Here is a 20,979-nt window from a genome sequence, read left to right on the forward strand (position 1 = left end):
TTATATTGTTTGATAATTTCTGCACTCTTTGCTTTGGAATGAGCATAAATATGGATCTCTTCCAGTCAGTTGGCCAGGTGGTTCTTCTCCAGATTTTTTGGCACAATTTGGTGAGCCCATCCAGGGCAGCATTTGTTTGTTGAAATGTCAATTTATATGCCATCAGTTCCTGGGGCCTTGTTTTTTGCCACTTTCTTCAGAGCAGCTGGAACGTCTTCCTTGATCACCATAGGCTCCTGCTTATATGTTGTTTCATGAAATTCTTCTGTGTCAGCCAATTTCTTTTGGTACAGTGACTCTGTATACTCCTTCCATCTTCTTTTAATGTTTCCTAGGTCATTAAAATTCTGCCCATGGCATCCTTAAGTATTACAACTCGAGGCTTGAATTCGTTCTTTAGTTCCTTCAGATTAAGAAATGCTAAGCGAGTTCAGCCCTTTTGATTTTCTGACTCTAGTTCTTTGCACATTTCATTACAATACTGTTTTGTCTTCTGGTGCTGCCCTTTGAAATTTTTTGTTCAGCTCCCTAATTTCTTGATTTCTTCCCTTTGCTTTGGATTTTCGGCGTTCTAATGCAATATTCAGAGTCTTGTTTGACAGTCCTTGTGGTCTTTTCTTACTCCTTTGCCTTTGTAATGGCCTTTAGCATTCTTCATGGATAATACTCTTCAAATCCTCCCACAGCTCATCTGGGATTTGCTCATTAGTGTTCAAGACAAATTTATAAATACGTAAGTGAGTGTGTATGAATGTGTACACGCATGCACATGTAGTTAATGGGGTGAGTATATAAAGAGGGTCATGTTAACAAGGGAAGGACAGTCACAAAATCACATCAACCTCTACATCTGGTTCACGTATGGGCACATATTCCAAAGAGTCTACTGGAACCTTTTCCTGGAATAAAAACATACAGACATTGATAAGAAGATTTTTACCCCCCTTCTTCCTTAGTTTCTAGACTGGGAACAAATTAATTTGGGCTGTCAGAATTTCATATTCCCTGCCAAGGAAAGAAAACCTCTTCAAAGAATGAAGCCAAGTGGAGACAAGCAAACACGAGAGACAGAAGGAAACAGAGTGTTGTCAACACTGAATTTCCTCTTATCTCTGAGGTCTGGCCACCCCCACAGTGTATTTCCAGCCTTGTATGCCAGGAAATTCTCGGGTTTTAGTTTAAGTTACATTAATTATGTCTCTGTGACTTAAAATCAAAAGTATTCTGATGATACAATTGATATTTTACATTACTTTTCTGGTGAATTTTGATCCACTGATGTAAAGACTGAGACTCTAGAGTCCCAAACGTCTGTTGACTTTGGAAAAAATACTTGAACACTGCATTGTATGTTAGGTGAAACTTTACATGGCCAATTAGTTTTCCATTCAATATTTCATACATATAATTTTTTTCCTTGACATTATTGGCAATCTCCACATTATCTCTCCATTTCCATCCTGTGTCCCCTGTTTCCATATGTCTGGCTTTTTTACTTTTTCCTGCTTTCTTGTCTTTGTTTTGGGACAGATATAACCCTTTTGGACCCCTATGGCTGGTTGTGTTTTAAAGATCACCTTCCTCAGAGATGTTTTTGTTTGTTTTTGGCCAGTCTATTTTTGGTCTTTCATGTGCCTAGATAGATTTATTCTTAAGTATTTCATACTTTGGAAATTTTTAAGTAGTAATATCTTCCTAATTTACTTTGCAGAGTCTTACTTGTTCCTACAGAGGTATTCAACTGATTTTTATATGTAGATTTTCTACCCATTTACTTTGCTCAAGTCTTTTATGAGTTCTAGTAACTTTCTTGTCAAGTGTCAGGGTTTTTCTCTGTAAAGGATCATGTAATATTAGAATGTTGTTGTTGTTATGTGCCGTCCAGTCACCTGTGACTCATAGCAACCCTAAGTACAACAGCTGTGAAGCCTGCCCTGTACTGAGCCGGTCTCACTGACTCTGACATACTTAACCCCATTGTCTTAGTTACTGTATTGATCAATCTCATCTGGAGTCTTCCTCTCCTGAACTATCCCTCCACCCTTCTGAGCATGATATCCTTCCCCAGGAATCGGTCCCTCCTGGCCACATGCCCAAAGTATGTGAGACAGAACTTCAAAATCTTAGCCTCCAAGGAGAAACATGGTTTCACCCTCTCCAAGACAGACCTATTTGTTTTCTTGGCAGTCCATACATATGTTGAAGACTCTTCTTCAGCACCATAACTAAAAGGTATCATTTCTTCTTCTGTCATCGTTAGTTACTGTCCAGCTCTCTGATGTATAGCAAATAATTGCAAAGACCATGTACTGGATCAGGTGCACCTTAGTATCTAGACTGACATCATTGCTTCTCAGCACTCTGGAGAGGTCCCTGATAGCAGATTTTTCCGATGCAATTCATCTTTTGATTTCTTTTTTTTAAAAAAAAACGGGTGGTTAGATGCCACGAAGTAGGTAGGTAGCAATGCCTTAACCATATGCGTGTTGTAAAGGCCCAAAGGGCCTCTTCCATCCTTGTCAAGGGGAGTACTAACCTTCTCTCCTTTCATACAACACATCTTTTGATTTCTTGACTGATGGTGACAAGAGTGTTGATTGATTGTAGAACCAACCAAGTTATAACTCTTAAAACCTCAGTCTCTTCTCCATTCATTATGGTGCTGTCAATAGGCCCAGTGATGAGAATCTTTGTCTTCTTGATATTGAGCTTCAATCTGTATTTGAATAGTGTAGTTTTATATCTTCCTTACTGGTGTGGATGCCCTTCATTTCATTTCTTGCCTCATTGCTATCTTAAAGGTCAATGGTTCAGATCAACCAGTGCAGGGATGGGCGTAGGGAATGAGCAATATTCTCTCAAAATTATTTACAACCGTGGACACCATGGGTTAGAACTGACTCAATGGTAGGGAATTTTGGTTGACTGTCTTCTACTGGTTAAATTCTACATCTATATCTTTCCCTCAGCAAGATGGATTGATACACAGTGACTATAACAATGGTTCAAGCATATTGGCAAAGATTGTGAGGATGACACACAATGAGGCAAGGTTCAAATCTGTTATTCATTGAGTTGCTGTGAGTTTTAGGAGAATCAACATCACCTAACAACTTCAATGTCCTTCCATTACCTATTTCTGATATTTTACTATTAATCTCCTAGATTTTTAGTTGCTGGTTTTATATGTTTTGTGTAGTTTCTAATTGTCTATTTTTAATTTGCTTCTCATGTGTTTTTCTGTATAGTCTTCTCAAGTGCTTTGTGTGTGTTTTCCTTGGTTTGCCTGTGTTTTTTTACACTTCTTATAGAATCTTACATATAAATATTTTCAATTTCTTATCAAGTATTTTAGTAGCTTTTCCTCCCTTTATCTGGGTCACTTTTTAAGCCATATTGCCATACTTCTTTATATGATATATTATTGTCTGCCATCTCTAAGGAATTATGGTGTGATTTTATTTTTGCTTGTATATTTGTTTTGTCTTGTTTTTCTATTGGATTTTCTGTATCTGGATGGGATACACAGCAGGAATTCTCCATCTGTCACTAATCTGACAGCATGAAGGCATTTTCCACCTTCCCCTGGGTGGGCGGGATAAAGACTAACAATATTGTGGGGCTGTAGGATTTGGTGCTAGCCGTTAACGTGGCCACTGCGAGCAGTGCACACTTCTCCATAGCTTCTCTGGGACCTCTGTACGTGCACAAACAGGCATGACAGTGGATGGTGGGAATCAAGAGGTTTCAGTACATGATTAGTCAGCCTACTGGAACTGTCTGGGTGTGGGATGCAGAGCACTGTAGTCAAGTGGATGCTGGATGGAAACATTAGTTACTTCTGTTCAGTGTTAGATAATAATGCAGGCTGCACATATTGGGTTGCATCAGGCATTATTTCTGAGATGATGTACCTGGCAGTATAATTGTCAGGCAGGACACAATTTCATTAGTTGCTATACTCTGGGTTCAGTGGGTGCACTTCACCAGTTGGTAGATGGTTGGTTTGTGGATGTATATGTCCCAGGTCTCTGTGTAGGCAGTACAAAGTGCAAACCAGTGATGGCTGGATTCAGAGGAGGGAGCTTTCACCTATATCAAGAGCATGTACCATTCAGAAGAGGGGGCTTTCACCTATATCAAGAGCATGTACCACTAATCAAGGAGGAAGTAGGGAAAAGGAAGGCAGTTGAGGTGAAGGCACATTTTCAATTTCTAGGTGGCCGTACACTGCAAATCATATAGTCAGTAGAAGTGTGCATGCTACCTACTGTTGGGCCAGTAGCCAAAGAATGTATATTGCTGGTATAAGGGCAGCAAAGAAATAAAGGGCAGGAGTGTGTCCTAAAACTTAACAAGGTGTCAGGGGGTGACATCATGCATGAATTGCAGGGAAGCACACTGCTGGTTACCAGAGGAGTTGGAACAACAGTGACATCAGGTCTGTGTCAACAAAACAGAAGCTAAGGGCACATTGATCCTTATCCTAGCCACTTGCTGGAAGCTACACAATGCATACCCTGCAGAGTGTGTGCTGCCAGTCATGGCTACTGGCCTCTGGAGGAGCAGAATAGTGGAGGATGAGGGAGGTGGACTGGGTATATAAGCTACCAGCTTGGGAACTTACACTAAGATTGAAGGGTGAGGGTGGAGGTGGGGTGGATATCACGGGTTATGAGCTTGGCAGGGGCTGTACCTCTAGCCCCTAGGAGGGTACAGGGAGGATGAGTGCTTTTCTCTCTGGTCATAAGTCACTGGAGAGTGTGTCAATGTTTGTATTCCTTGGTGAGTTCAGTTGACAGTCAGGGCCCTGCTTTAACCCAGAGTGTGTGTGTGTGTGTGTGTGTGTGTGTGTGTGTGTGAGGGTGTGCATGCGTGTGTGTTGTCCAAAGTTCAATGTCTATAGCTGTTATTCCATGGGACCTGCCCTGTATGTGTGTTTTCAATTAAAAAATCCAGGGACCATAGTTGATGAGTTTTTAAACTTTTATTTCCAGGATCCTATCTGTACTGTGGCTGCCTGGATTCCTGGACCTCTTACCAGACCTCCTGCAGTTTCTTTTCTTTTGTCCCGAGTCTGCAAATTTTTCTTCATCCTGAATTTACCTCCACTCTGTCTCTGTCTCCTACCAGGTATTCTGTGACGTTACCTTGCTGTGTTCCTCACTCAGGAGCACTGCTTGCTTTGTTCCGAGATGATTACACTGTGCTAGAATAGCTGGCATCCACCTTCCTCATACCTCTTTGTTTGCTTTTCCCAACCAATTTCTGTTTTCTTTCAGTGTTCAGTCAAATTCTTCATTCTTCTGCACTCCTTGGGTTTCAAGAATGTTATCTAAGTATGTCTTGCTTGCTTTCCTGTGTCTTTGCTACAGGGGGATAACAAGGTATATCTGACAAAGCTTTCATCTTCTTTTGCCACTGTACATTTCTATAGCCTCAGTTTTCTCATCTTTAATTTGAGATTGCACAGATTTTGTAATAATTAAATAGTTCAAGGAAAGGCATTCAAGACAATGCTACAGCACTTTTAAAAATAATTTTTATAATATATTCATTTGCATATAAAGTTCATATACATTGTGTTTCACAATATCCTTCATTCATATTATGTTTCCTACAATCATACTCATTCACTAAGTTTTCTAAAATTAATCATCATTGAACTATTACCCACTCTTACTCTATTTTTCCAGATTCCTGCTGGATCTTCCTTATTGCCTTTGCTATCCCCCCTCCACCCACCAAATTGTATAACCTTGTGATTTTCCCCCTGCCCATTTTTTTCCCTTCTGCACCCATTCTCCCCTCTTTGGCTGGCTCCTCATACACATTTTACTAGTTGTCTTTCTTTTTCTACAATACTGGTCTTAAGTAGTATTTGAGTTAGTTCACTAAGAGTAATGCTCTCCAGTCTCTCCTAAGTTATGTAGTAATTTTTGAAATCATTGCTCCTGAGTACTGCGTAGTATTCCATTGCATGAATTCACTACAATTTCTCAATCCATTCTACTGTGGTTGGACATTAATTGCACAGCACTTGATACATAATTCCATCCTCTCTTTAAATATTGATGATGGCATTGTTTTTGCTATTATCTAAAATATGATTGTACTTTGATGCTAGAGATCTCACATTATTGTTGAGCACATAGCTTCGCAGAAGAAAAAGTACATTCCCAATTACTGAGAATGAAAGAACCAATGAAGAACCTATATTCCTCAATCATATGGAACTACTATTTCAGCTCTGGACTGCTTACCTTTAGATTCTTTACAAAAGAGAGAAAAAAATTAATTCTGTTTTTGTGAGATTTTGTTATGGCTGTCAGAATTTAGGTCCTAAATTATAATTAATATTTTGAATATTACTCATATTTGCTTCATTCAATAGCTCTGTGAAGGAGAACACTGACAAAACAAAGGCTTAGGGGTGAAATTATAACCCAAGACAAATATGTCCAATAATGGAAAAAATAAGCAGGAATTGTATTTCTAAGTTAATAGGTGAGGTTTCTCTTATCACACACCCACTCTAATTAAATTATATCATATCTGAGCTGGATAAGAAAAGGAGCTTGGAAATGAATGGGTTTGAAGTGAAAAGATGGTACAATTATCATGAGAAATTTGCCACAAACCTCAGATGCTTTTCTTTACAAAACAAATGTGCTTCCTCTTGTTGCTAGGTGCCACAGAGTTGAGTATAACTTAAAGCAACCCTGTGAACAATAAGCCTGAATCCTGTTCTATCCTGTGCCTTCTGCATCATCTCTGATACACTTGAGCCCACAGCTATAGTCACTGTGTCAGTCTACCTTGTTGGGGTCTTCCTGTCTTTCACTGACCCTCCACCTTTCAAAGCATGATATCACTCTCCAAGGAATAGCCTCTCCTACCAAAATGTCCAACATATGAGAGAAGAAGTTTTGCCACCTTTGCTTCCAAAGAGCATTCTGGTTGCATATTTTCCAAGGCACATCTGTTTATCAGCAGTCCATGGGATAGTCAGTACTCTTCTCCAACATCACAACTCAAAAGCATCAATTCTTCTGTTGGTTAAATGTCATGGCTTATCTCTTGAAAGTCATAAAGCTTCTAGTGTTGATTTTTCCCTAAATAACACAAAATCAAAATAATAAAAGCCAATCTCCTTACTTTAAGATTGTATAGAATCTAGGGGAGCTCTGGTGGCCTAGTGGCAAGAAGCTGTACTGCAATCCCATAGGCACACAGTTCAAATCCACCAGATGCTCTGCTGGTGAAGGAGGGACAATCTTCTCCTGTACCAGTCAGATCTGATTTGATGGTACACACAAATAATAAAATTAAAAAATTTTTTAAAAAAGATTTTATAGAATCTTTGATCTACTTATTGTTCAAAGGGTCTCCATGAGATGCAGTCAACTGGATGGTACCTACCAGAGCAACAATATTGCTTGAATTCCATATTAGACCACTTGTGTTCACTGTGATCTGTATGTGACTTTAATTCCCCTTTACCTGAAAGGGCACATGGAAAAGAATGCTTACTTCCTGGTATGCCCCATTGGCCTGCACAGATGGCAGCACTCAATGACTGACGAATTGCTGAAGATAGAGAGAGACTATTATTTTTAGGGTCATTACTATTTCCATTGTGCTTCAGCCTGCTGATGTACAAAATGTGCAAATTCAGGCATTCCACCTTCAATTTCTGATACTTTGAGTTTGTTTAATCAGAAACAGGGTCCTTATCAATGAGCCATTTACAAGAAAAGTAATTCTCACCCTAGAAATTCAATGGAGGTAGGACAATGGAAAAATATCTCTAAAAATACTGACTACCACAATATTGTCTGGAAAGAAAGAAAGAAAGAAAGAAGAGAAGCCACACACAAAATCCTTCCATGTCTGTCAGGGTCACAAGGTTATAAAGTCTGAGGGAGACTCAGAAGACACACTGAGCCTGAAGCCATCTTGAGAAGTCTAACAAATCCCCGCTCCAGCTTTTCTCTAACTCTCAGAACAGTCTGTTCTTGGGAAATGCTGGCCAACAGAGACTCCATTTGCCAAGAACTTCAAACATGACCTTTCCTTGGTAGCAATTGTTGGAAACTATTAAGACAACTCTGAAAATCATATAATCTGCAGCGACAATATGCTGCAAGAAATGCCAATCCTGTAAAGCAAGCTCCCTCACTTTCTCGCCCTCACGTATGCACACTCACAGAGCAGAAGAGAAACATTTTCCTCCACAGTGGTTCTTAACTCTACATCTCTCTCCTGCATCTAGACATAAATGAGCCATTTGCTAATTGTTTAACAGCGATTAAGGAAGTAAATGTTGGGTGGAGGGGGTGGTGAGAGCAAGCAGGTGTTTGTCTGCTTGTTTTCCAATTACCAATAACCAGGCTGATGCAACAGAATGTAGCTGTCTCTCTGGGGCTTCCAAGAGCACTAAGAGAGCCCTCTCCTCACAAATCAGGCTAGGCATAGCAGCTTCTGACTGAGAGAAATGAGCAATTGCCATTTTGAAACCTGAGTCTTGGGAAAGAAGGAAACATCTTGAGATAAATCAAGAATCCTATAGGAGGCAGCCTGGCAATAAGATGCTCCTGGATTAGGACCTGGAGCAATGGGGACCACTCTGTGCTCATTTCTGACCTTCTGTGACCCCAAATTACCCAGACAGTCTTGCATATTCCAAGCTACTCTCCCCTCTACAGGGATAGAGTCTGTGATTGCCCATTTGAACCTGCACTAGCCTGAGACTCTAGTCATTACATCAATCCTCCTCACTTACAAGATTAAATGTTGGGAACCAGGTCCCAGTTAAGCTTTAACTTAAGTAGATAATGAGAGATAAAGGAAACTATTTTAGATAGAAATCACCATAAAATCTAAGTCAAAGCAATGAAGCCATGGGCAGGAGGCTTTGCCAGGATAAGCACTGCAAACAGAACTTTTCGCTGAGTTCAGAGCTGAAATTACTTTCTATTTAAAATTCAAATAGTTACCAAGACCAGAAATAACTTCTTAACCATCTTTTAACTATTTTCTCTCCATCTCTGCAACCCTTGCATAAATGCAAACATCATTCACACCTTGACTGGATAATTCCAATAGGATCTCACAGTCATTCTACCCCCTTTCTGCTTTCAATCCATTCCCCATCATTCTACTAATACAAGAAGAGGTGGAAATATAAACCTTTAAGTGGTTTCTTAGGAAACTCTGGTGGCCTAAAGGTAAGGAACTGTACTGCAAACTCAAAGGTACACAGTTCAAATCCACCAGCTGCTCTGAGGAAGAAGGATGAGTAATCTCCTGTGTGATTTACAACCTCTGAAAACCCACTGGAGGGTCAGCTGTAAGTCCGTAATGACTCCATGACACACAATAATAGCAACAGGTTTCTTAACACTTTTGAGATTAAATTCAAGTTCCTTAATGTGGACTTCCAAGTTTGAAGACCCCTGATTAGTATGCTCCCTGATTAGTACTCTAGTCTCTTAGTTATCTTACTTCCCATGCAATTTCACATGTGATCCAGACATGCCAACACAAACTATTTCCTCAGGATGCCATAACTTCATTTGTTTCTCTAACTTCCACTTCCCCCTGACAAAATAGTCCTTTCACTTCTCTTATATTCTTCTTCTAGTTTATACCTTTTCCCCTTAAGATTTCATCTGAACTATTACTATCCCTAAAGACTATGTCCACTTCAAGCCCAGTTGAGATATCCTTGTTCTGTGCTCCTTGAGCAGTCAAACACCCCTCTTATAATGAAAGAAAATTGGGTTTTTGTTCTTTGTTAAGTATTTCTCAAGATGAAAGAATTGAAGAAACTAAAACCTCAAGTTGCAATATTGAATAAATATATGGGAAAGACTGTATATGTATAAAGCATGAGAAGATTGAATGAATATGCAGAGTCAGTGTATAAAAAAAATTAGTTTATGTTCAACCATTTAAAAAAGTAGCAGGTGAACAAGAACAACTAATATTGAAAAAAAAAATAAGCCCAAGCTATGCTGAGGCTCTGACTAAAATCCAAACAAGGAAACAAAAAAAACAACAAACAGAACAAAACAAACAAAAAACTTCAAAACAACAACTGGTAGTGTTCACTCAGAAAGCATCTGGCAAATCAACCAGCAGAGGTCCCTATATATACCCCTATTCTGAAGAAAAGTGATCCAATGGGAATTTCTGCAAGCCAGAAAAAATTTCTTACCAGCTACAGGACCAGAGAGGACTTCAAGCAGGGGAGTTCCCCAGACAGAAAAGTTTTCCTACCTGCCATAGGACCAGAGAAGATGATTTCTAGCAAGGTGAATTTCCCTCCTGGTGGGCTCCTTAGCCAACATGAGATTTTTCCACCAGCCAGCCAGAGAGGAGTTCAGACAGGGCAAGTTGTCTTTCCCTCCCCTGGAGTAGTCATCTCCCCAACTATGGCAAGCCTTCTCATAAGCCCAGGGACCAGAGAGGATGTCAGACATGGTGAATTGCCCTCCCTTTACCTGGAGTGTTGAGCTTCCCTACTGAGGTGAGACTTCAGTAAGCCTAGGGACCAGGGAGGTCTTCAGGGATGGCAAATTGCCCTTACCTCCTCTGGAGCACTGAGCTCCACACCCATGGTCACAAGATGCAGGACCTTTAAAGACTTCAAGCAAGAAAAACTCTATCATAGCAGTGATACAAAAGAAGCAGACTACCTCACACCCTACACAAAATCAAAGCAAGACATCAACCTCCAAAACTGATTAAAACACAGAATAGGTGGGTTTCCTGAAGGCAGAGTGTTTGACTAAACTTCCTCATACAGAATTCAAATGAACCTTCTTCTTCAGCAAGCACGGAACAGAATAGATCATATTTTGGGTCACAAAGCAAACCTCAATAAATTTTAAACATGTCTAAATAATTAAAGATATTATCTCAGATAATAATGCTATAAAATCTGAAAAAATAGAAGTCAAAATGATAAAGGAGGAAAAAAAATACGCACCTAAAAGCTAAATAACACTCTGTTTGAACATGAGTAGGCAATAGAGGAAATAAAAAAATGAAACAAATGAGAATGAAAGCACAACTTATTAAAGCCTCTAGACTACATCAAAAGCAATACTCAGAGGCAAATGTGTAGCAATAAGCAAGAACATAAAAATGGACGGAAGAGTTGACTATTTAGCCCAATATCTCCAACAAATATAAAAAGAGAATCAAAAAACTCTCAGGCTATTAAAAAAAAAAAGAAATTATGAAAATGTGGGCAGAAGTAAATGGAATAGAAAATAGAAAAAAAAATCAATTGAAACTATCAATAAGCCCAGGAATTGGTTCTTCGAAAGAGGCAATAAAATTAACATACCACTGGTAAAGCTAACAAAGGAAAAGAAAGAAAGAAAAGACACAAATAATTAAAATAAGAAATAAAAGCGGAGATGTCACAAATGAAATAAAACAAGATTAGTGATAAAATTTTGTAAAAATCTATACACAGATATGAAAACCTAAAGGAAATGGAGAAGTATTTAGAAACTCATAACTCACCCAAACTTACACAGACTGAAGTAGAATATCTCAACAGACTCATCACAAATGAAGAAACAGAATAGGTTATTTAGACAGACATCTAACTTCCAGAAAACAAACAACAACAACAAAAATCCCACCCCTGGACTAGATCGCTTTTTGAGCAAATTTTACCAAACATTCGGAGAAGAGGTGTACCAATTCTTCATAAAGTATTTTATAAAACATAAAAAATACTGCTAGATTCATTTTATGAAGGAAACACATCCTTGATATCAAACTCAGGTAAAGACATCATCAAACTAGTAAAATATAGACCAGTATCTCTCATGAGCATAAAACCAAAAGTCCTCAAAAAAATCCTCACCAATACAATCCAAGATAAAATTAATACAATTCAAATTAGAAAAAAAAACCCTGACCAAGTGGGTTTCATAATAGACATGTAAGGATGGTTCAATACAAGAAAAATAAAGAACATAATTCATCACATGAACATCAACATATGCAAATCAACTGGATTTGTCTGTAATAACAAAGAGAGAACAGAAAATGAAATAAGAAAAATAATATTACAATAGCTAATAACAGTATTAAATACTCAGGAACAAATCTAACTAGAGACACAAACGATCTATACAAAAAGAATTAGAAAACATTACTTCAAGAAACAAAAAGTGATCTAGAAAAAGAAAAGAATATACTACATTCTTGCATAGAAAGCCTCAATATCATGACAACAACAACCATACCAAACACAGTCTGCAAATCAAATACAATCCCAATGCAGATACTAATTCCATTCTTCTACCAGATGGAAAGGCAGTTTCCAACTTATCTGAAATGCAAGTAAACCCTGAATAAGGAAAGCATTACTGAAAAAGGGAAAAAAATAAAAAAGGATAGGAAACATTACATCCCTGTTCTCAAGTCATACTGCTCAGACATAATAATTAAGACAGCATGGTTTGGTACAGTGACAGACATACAGATCAATGCAATAGAGTCAAGAACCCAGAAATCAACTCCTCTTCTACCCATAGTCATCTTTGAGAATGAGACAAATTCAGTTAAGTGGGGAAAACACCATTTTTAAGTTAAGCAACTTTTTTTTAAGTTAAGTACTTTTTAAACAAATAGTGCTGGTAAAATTGGAAAACTGCTGAAAATCCAAGCAAGAGGTGGAAGTATGGAAGTATGACATGTGGACTTCATACAAAATCCAACGCAAGATAGGTCAGGAATCTAGGAGTGAAACCAGAGACTATAAAAACTAGGAACAACTCTAGAAAATCTAATCTTTAGTGTGAAGACTTCCAAGAATGGCAAAAACCTACAGCCAGGAAAGGATAAAGTAGATAAAGGGATCTTCTAATAATCATATCTCTACGTACATAAAAAAAATATCTTAGCCAGTATGCTAAAATGAAAGTTCACAGAAGGGGAAAAAAAGACTTGGATATGATATATCTGATAAGTGAACTCACACTGAAAATTTATAGAATTCTCCAGCACCTCAATTCAAAAACGCAAACAACCAAATCACAAAATGGGCACAAGATATGAATAGACACTTCACCAAAGAAGAAATTCAGATAGCCAACAAATATATGAAGAAATTTCAAAATCCCAAGTTATCAGAGAAATACAAATCAAAATAACAATGACATATTATCTCACCCCAGCAACAACATCAAAGTTGAACCTGGAAGTAAACAACAAATGCTAGTGAAGATGAGGAGATATTGGTACTCTCATTCATTGCAGGTGGGAATTAAAAATGGTACAACCACTATGGAAGGCAGTTTGACACTTTCTCTAAAAGTTGAAAAAGAAATATCATATGACCCAGTTATTTCATTACTTGGAATATACCCTAAAGAAACCAGAGCCTTAACATAGACAGATGTTCAGAAAGTGAAGAGATGGAAGCAGCCCAAGTGCCCATCAACAAGAAATGGGTAGAAAAACTATGGTACATCCACGAAGTGGAATATTGCATAGCACTGAAAAATAATAAACTTGTAAAACATGGGATCACTTATAAAGATAGGATGGACATGAAGAAGGGAAAGGATGGATAGGCAATGAACACTAAACTGGAATCGAAGACAAGAGAGACTATTTGAAGGGGATGGGCAACTAGACATCGTGTATATGTCAATTGACAATCTGGAGCAAGATATGTGTTATAAAATTAACTGAGGGAGAAAAAGGTGTATCAATGAATAAATGTAAATCCATTCATTCCGTAAACTTTAACTGAAATGATAATTTAAAATCAGGAACTTAAGAATAATTATGTTCATGCAGAATCAATAAATACATGAGAAGGCAGTTGCTAGAACAAGAAAAGGGTATTTTGCTCAATTTAAAATAAAGATGTATGTCAGGCTAATATCCGTTCCCCACACTTAGTCAATATGTGTGCGGAGCAAATAACTTGAGGAGTTGGACTGTATGAAAAAGGATGCATAGCGATCTTGATGAAGGAAAAAATATTAACAGTTTGCAATATACAGATGATAGAAACGTGTTTCTGAAATTTAAGAGGACTTGATACATTGTTGAAGATTAAAGACTAAAATCTTCCATATGGATTACACAGAAACTTAAAGAAAACAAAATAAAAATCCTCACAACTGAATAAACAAAAATTGTAACAAACAGAAAATACTAATGTTTTCAACAACTCATTTTACTTAGATCTACAGTTAAGGTACATGGAAGCAAAACTCAAGGAATCAAATGAGGTATTGCATTGATAAAAAAAGAAGACATTTTTAAAGTGCTAAAAAGCAAAGATATTACTTTGTTAACTAAGTTGTACCTGACCCAAGTCTTTTTAATTACCTCATATTTACAATCACCTCATATATATGCATAAGTTAGACAATGAATAAAGACTATCACATTGGTGCCTCTGAATTATGGTGTTAGAAAAGAACATTTTGCATGTTATGCACTTCCAAGTAGCAAATAAATCTGTCTCAGAAGTACAGCCAGAATGCTTCTCAAAAGGGAAGATGAAAACACTAAGAACATCCTTGTTAAAGTAAGAAGGTCAGCAAAAGTGAGGAAGATCCACGGTGAGACGTATTGACACTGTGGCTTCAACAATGGGCTCAGACACAACCAAGATGACGGGAATGGCAAGTCGCAGGCAGCATCTCATTCTGTTGTACATAGTGTTTCTCTGAATTAGAACTGACTCAAAGCATAACAATACTACCTTCCGTGGAACTTTTTATATCATAGCTCAGGTATCTTGAATAATGTATGGCACAGAATAAGAACACAATTAAAAATATATTGGATTTCTAGGCAGTATTTTCCCCTTTCCATAGCTAGTTGCTGTTCTGGGCTGTTAGAACTGATTTTGATTCATAGTTGACCCTCCAGCAAGTTGTCAGAGGCAGTAAATCACACAGGAGGAGATTTTCCATCTTTCTCAGGGTGGCTGGTAGATTTGAACTCTGTGCCTTTAGGTTGGTAGCACAGCACCTGGCCAGTAGAATGTTACACTATGTGAAGTTAAAACACCATTAGGCTGACCTTTATCACTTGGATGCAGACTCAAGGGATCTCTATCTGTCTATAACCAACTATGGTGTTGCCCTTCCCAGTGGTGCTTTTCTGTTCTTATTATTTTTATGTACGATGTTTTATGGAGCCTAACCAATCATCTGTTGCTATGCAACATCTATCTCTTCATCTCCTGAGTCTGTGCATTCTTGTGTACTTAAGATTTTATTATAGGGGATTCAGAGAGCTCTGAGTGGTATCCTGTATGGCAGAACATGAAAAGAGAGCTCTTCTAGACAGTAGCTCCTAAAAAAATGGTCCAGTTCTAGAAGTACTTCAGAGGCCAAAAACAAGTAGAAGGAAGACTTGTTTGATGAGATCCTGAATACAAAGTACCAGACTCTAAGACAGAGCTGATTCTCATTTTTCTATTGCTGCTCTTGATACTTGCCACCAGCCTCAAGTACCTCAAAATAAGTCAATCATTTGAAGAATGGTGATTGTTATGACAACTGAATTTTCCTTGTGATGATGGAATTACCCTATATTTTGGCCTAAAATCTTTTCTTAAGTTCAGTTTATGACATGAAATTGCCATCTGTTATATAAGCACTATGGTCTCATCAATTCTTTATTTCCTGGCCTCTGTTTCCTCAGAAAGGTACATAGGAATTTATTTATTAATTCACTCATTCACTCTTATCATTGGGTATACACTGGTGATCCTCTCCAAATTTGTCTGTGAGAATAAAATGTTGTATTGACTCTCAGTAAATCATGATTTTGGGAACAATAAGTCAAACACTCCAAGCAGTGACCTGGAAATAATGAAATTTCACCTTGGAAGGAAGCCTTGTTGAATGTCACAAGGATTTAGAACTGTATTCTATTTGAAGGATCTTGCACTATCAGCACAAGCTTCTAACAATCTTCTTTGCTTTTTTTTTTTAACAAAGAGAGAATACAATCTCTCTATGTCACATTTGACACAGCACTGGAAAGTAACTCCCAGAAAACAGTGCCCACACCATTTTACATAGTAATGTTGACTCTCCCACTACCCACTACCAGCTCTCCTTCTTTAATTTCACATAGAAGTGGCCAGATCATAGGCATGCAGATAGTAAACTGTGAGCGTCTAACTCACCCACAGGTTAGTGTAAAACCGTGGACAAGCTACTAGGTCTCTTTCTGTTTCAGCATACTCCATGTAGGATATTACATTTTGTTAAATGAAGGCTTTGGGTTTCTTCTGCTCCAGAGTAACTTGAGTGAAATAAAAAACATCAGACAGAACTGGAATTCTGAAGACTCAATCAGGCTAGTATGGGAATGGGAAGTCTGACATTTGAAGCATTACTTCCAGAATGCTTCTGGGGAAAAATTTTGAGGGCTCTCCCCAGAGAAGACTCTGAAAATATCTTCTTTTAAAGAATCAGGAGTCATTGTAAAAGAGTCTTCCAAATCCAAATCCTGCCTCTTAAATAAGTTTAAAAAACCTGTATTTGCTACCTGCAAGCAGAAAACATTTCCAGAAACAAAACCAAACCGTGCTACTCAGGCTAGAGGCATTCTTGACCAATAAGCATTACCAGAGACATCCTCTGGACAACTGACAGCATTTCAAGCCACATATGACAGGCTACTACCCCTCATTGAAGTTGAGGGTCACAGGAAGGTGGCATTTTAAGACCCCTTTGCAAATGAGACACAGAGGAAAGCATGTACATTTTTTTCTTGTTACGCAATATGCCACTTCTCAAACAGCCCTGATTGCTCGCTGGCATTACATGGTTTGTCTCCTCCAATCTCAGGCTCAGGGATCAGGTAGTTCATTCCAGAGCTAGAGGGAATCACTGAACAGCACGTAATGGATCTGCACTGAGAGAGGGACTCATTTCCAGGAGCTTCTAACTTTTTCTATAGAGCTTCAGGCTGGGTGTTTAGCTGTGAAAAATCAGCACAGGGTTGGATAGCTTCTTCTTCTTAATGCTAAGTTCTCTCCACCCTACGTGCTCAAACCCAAGATGGGTTAGGCAGATTTAAATTTCTCCTTTGCTTCTCGGGCTAACTTTTGGTGGCCTTTCTCTTGTCAGTCTTACTGAGCACCTCTATCTACCATTCCCCACATTTTGGTGAAGCAGAGGCAGACATGCTTTCTGCCTCTATCAGCTCCCACTAAGCTAGGATTAGACATGAAGGCAATTACAATATTGAGTATCTCACAAACTTGATTTTCTCACCTGATGATTTTATCACCTTCTAGATTTGGCTAAATATCACTCCTGGCATCTTTTCTTCACCATCAACCTATCAGGAAACCTATCAGTTCTTTAAACATGTCAATCTGTCTTAGCACCTGGTCCACTGTTTCTCAACTCTCACTTTCATCTTAATGAACATCTTCCTAGAAGTCTTATAAAGCATACTTCTGTCTGCAATTCTCTATTCCCCGGTATTATGCTTCTTTACACTGTAGGATTTATCAATATTTGAAATTATGTACTTATTTGGTTACTTTTTCATTTCTGTCCTTCCTAGTAGAATGCAGCCACATTGTTCAAGTGAACAAGGATAGAATCTCTCTTCTTGCCCACTGCACTTGTTATGCTTTCAGCAATGTCTAGAATAAAATAATAGTAGTGGTTTAATAAATAGCTGTTGAATGGATAGATGGATGACCCTTCCTATGATAAATGATTCTGGATAAGGAAGTGGATATACTATGGAGGGCCTTACTACTAACAATAAACAGTGTGCGTAGTCCAAGAGGCAAATGAGATGCTCTCAAAGCATTTTAAATAGACATTTACAACAGAAATATCCCCGCTAATGTCATATGTACCTTTGAGCTGTGGTGCTGAAGAAGAGTGTTGAATATACCATGAATTGCTAGGAGAACAAACAGGTTTGTCCTGAAAAGGGTTAAACAGGGCTGCTCCGCGGAGGTAAAGATTCAGAAGCTTTGTCTGACATTCTTTGGACATGTTGCAAGGAGGGACCAGTCCTTGGGGAGGGACATCACATTTGGGAGGGTGGAGGGACAGTGCAAGAGAGGAAGACCTTCGATGAGATGGACTAATTTAGTCACTGGGTTAATGGGAGCGGGTGTGGCAGAGACAGTAAGGATGGCACAGGACAGAGCAAGGTTTAGGGCTCTTGTACGTATGGTTGCTATAAGTCGCAAGAGACTTGATGACACACAACAACAGAATTGTGTGTGATCAACTTGGAACCAATCCATAGTTGAGCCTCCAGAGGGCTTTCAGAGGCAGTAAATTGCATGGGGGGAGACCTCCAGAGTAGTTGGTGGAATCAAATCACATGCCTTTGGGATTGCAGCACACTTCTAACCACTAGGCTAAAAAAATGTGTGTGTGTGTGTGTGTGTGTGTGTGTGTGTGTGTGTGTGTATTTCGTTCGAAGCAGGAGTGGCATCCAATTCCTAAATACCATGCCTCTGGAAACTCTATGAACTTTGATAAATGTTGATGGTTGTAGCAGGGCTTTAGGTCTTTTGTTCATGGGGTCACTATGAGCCATGCTCCACTCGAAGGCAGCCAACAACAATAACAACAACAACTGTCATATGGAAATGGACTTTGAAGGGACAGGGGAATCAGTCATAGGCAAGAAGACCTATTAGGAAGTACCTATAAAAACAAGGCGAAGTCCTTGCTATTCTGAGTGTAGTCAATGGGCTAGCAGCATGGCTATGGAGCTTCTTAGAAATGCACAGTGTCAGATCTGCTACAAAATCAAAAAAGCTCAGTTCTAAGTAAAATACAGTGATGGTCTTGCCTGCCTTTGATGGCTGGGGCCTAGGAATGAGTCATAACATCACTTTAAATCTACTATTTCAGGAATCTTTGTAAGATTAGCAGAAATGTCTTTAACAGGTTATTACAAATTATTTCGAAGTGTAATTTTGTCAGAGATAAGAGAAAAAAAAACAAGAGGGAAAGGTGAGCTGAGATGGTTGGGGAATATTTGGTCACATGTGTGACTTTGGGCCTGGAAGTTTTAATTCTTGGAATTGAGGATGCAAGAACTACAAAGCGTGTTCATTATCAAGGACCAACTACCTTGGAATCTAGCGCAGTTCTGGCACCTAACAAGAACACACATTTGCTGAATGAGTAGAAGAATGAATTGTGGCCAAGTAGGTAGGGTGGGAATTCTGTGGCCCACTGGTAAGGAGTTGTGCTGCCAATTCAGATCTACTTGGTACAAACACACCAGCTGCTCCATGGGAGAAAGATGAGCAATATTCTCCTGTGTCACTTACTGCCTCTCAAAACTCACTGGAGGGTTAGCTGTGACTCAGTTCTTAGTTGATGGTACACAACAACAGCGCATAAGGAGTCGTGCTGCTAGCCCAAAGGCAAGTGGCTCAAATCCACTAGCTGCTCTGCTGGAGAAAGACGGACAATCTCCTTTCATACTCTTTATAGCCTCTGAAACCCACTGGAGGTTTAACTATGAATCAGATCCAACTTGACAGCACATAACAGGAACAACTGAAGCTCTAAAGCAGAATCCATGGGTCTGAATACAAGCCAGACATACTTTCTGGCTTCCTCTTTTGTTAGACATATGTGAAAATATAGGGAGATAAAAATTCTACTTTCAATGAACAAAAATATATGACTTGTGCAACACAAATCAACAGGGAAGAGTGGCCACAGCTCAAAATTACTCTGAGGACAGCAGGAAGGAAGAATTCTCCTAGGTGTGTGGAATCTTAATAATATGAGGGTCAGGACAGTGAAGGAATCAAGGAGAACTGTCACTGTTAGCAATCTATGCAGTAGAAGAGGGACAGAGAGGGCGCCCTCACAGGCAGGTCCAAGTCACTAAGCCTAAAGAATCACGTGGCAATGTCCCTGGCAAGTCATCTATAGCAACTCCCTCAGCTACATGCTCCAAGTGAAATATTACATTGAAAACCAAGCTAGACTACAGAGCTTGGACTAGAAGAAATTGGAAGGTAAGAGCCCTGCTCTTCACATACCCTCTACTACCTTGACTCTTACAGAATAGTGACACAAAACCAACTCCGTTATGACTGACATAGTCTTGGCCACTTCATTTATAGTTGTTGAATAAAAGGAATGAATAAATAAGTTTTAGCTAATTGAATGGTTTTCCTTTCTCTCATCCATTATCCTATTCCAGAACACAAGGCCTAAGCACTAACAGAGTGTTCAAAATCTAAAAAAGAAAATCACTTAGCCCTCCTTTTCCCCACCCAATCCCTGTACCCTTGCTTGTCTAAATCCTACTTACACTTAAGTATCACCTTCTCGGGGAAGGTTTTCCTCATTTCTCTAATAAGAATAAACATATCCATTTTACATGTTGTCTCTCTTTGTGAAACCAATTTCTTTTCATTGGTTTGAATTAAAATGATCTGTCAACACATTTGAGGTCCCCTGAGAAAGAATAGTAGCTTCACTCCTGCAGCTCCAGGGCCTGGCACAGTGGAGGGCACACTGTAGATATGCAACAAACACAGACTGAATGCCTGCTTACATTAAAGTCTTTCCCCTGTGCTGTCATCCACAAGCCAGGACCCTGTAGCTCCCTTCTTTGCTCTTTCTGGGTCGATTAGCATTATTTCAGAGGTTTGTTTTTGTTTTGTTTTGTTTTCTGGCTCATTAAAATTTATTTGCAGCTCCCAAAACAATATCCAAGGTTCTTATGTGTCCATTGGCCACCATAGCCATGTCCATAATGGCATGCACATTCTCAGGTGAAGATGAACACATGAGTTTATTCAGTGTTCATGAATTTTACAGATCATAACCACTGTAAATAACAAGAATCAATTTCATTGCATCTTTTGAACAGCTTGTTATCTCACTTTATCCAAAAAGCTTCTACTCACTCTCTGAATCACACTTTTCCCCAACCTTTGCACAGAATTTA

The 20,979-nt window shown here is 38.8% G+C and overlaps 1 protein-coding gene across 2 annotated transcripts in view; it reads right to left on the reverse strand.

The window, feature by feature from the left end:
- Positions 1 to 20,979, reverse strand: part of SPOCK1 (sparc/osteonectin, cwcv and kazal-like domains proteoglycan (testican) 1) — an 867,883-nt gene that overhangs the window by 250,897 nt on the left and 596,007 nt on the right. The gene's annotated exons all lie outside the window — the stretch shown is intronic.

Source organism: Elephantulus edwardii, unplaced genomic scaffold, assembly GCF_000299155.1.
Source record: "Elephantulus edwardii isolate Elephantulus edwardi_28Jun2011 unplaced genomic scaffold, EleEdw1.0 scaffold00259, whole genome shotgun sequence".
In the NCBI taxonomy this organism is placed as follows: domain Eukaryota; kingdom Metazoa; phylum Chordata; class Mammalia; order Macroscelidea; family Macroscelididae; genus Elephantulus; species Elephantulus edwardii.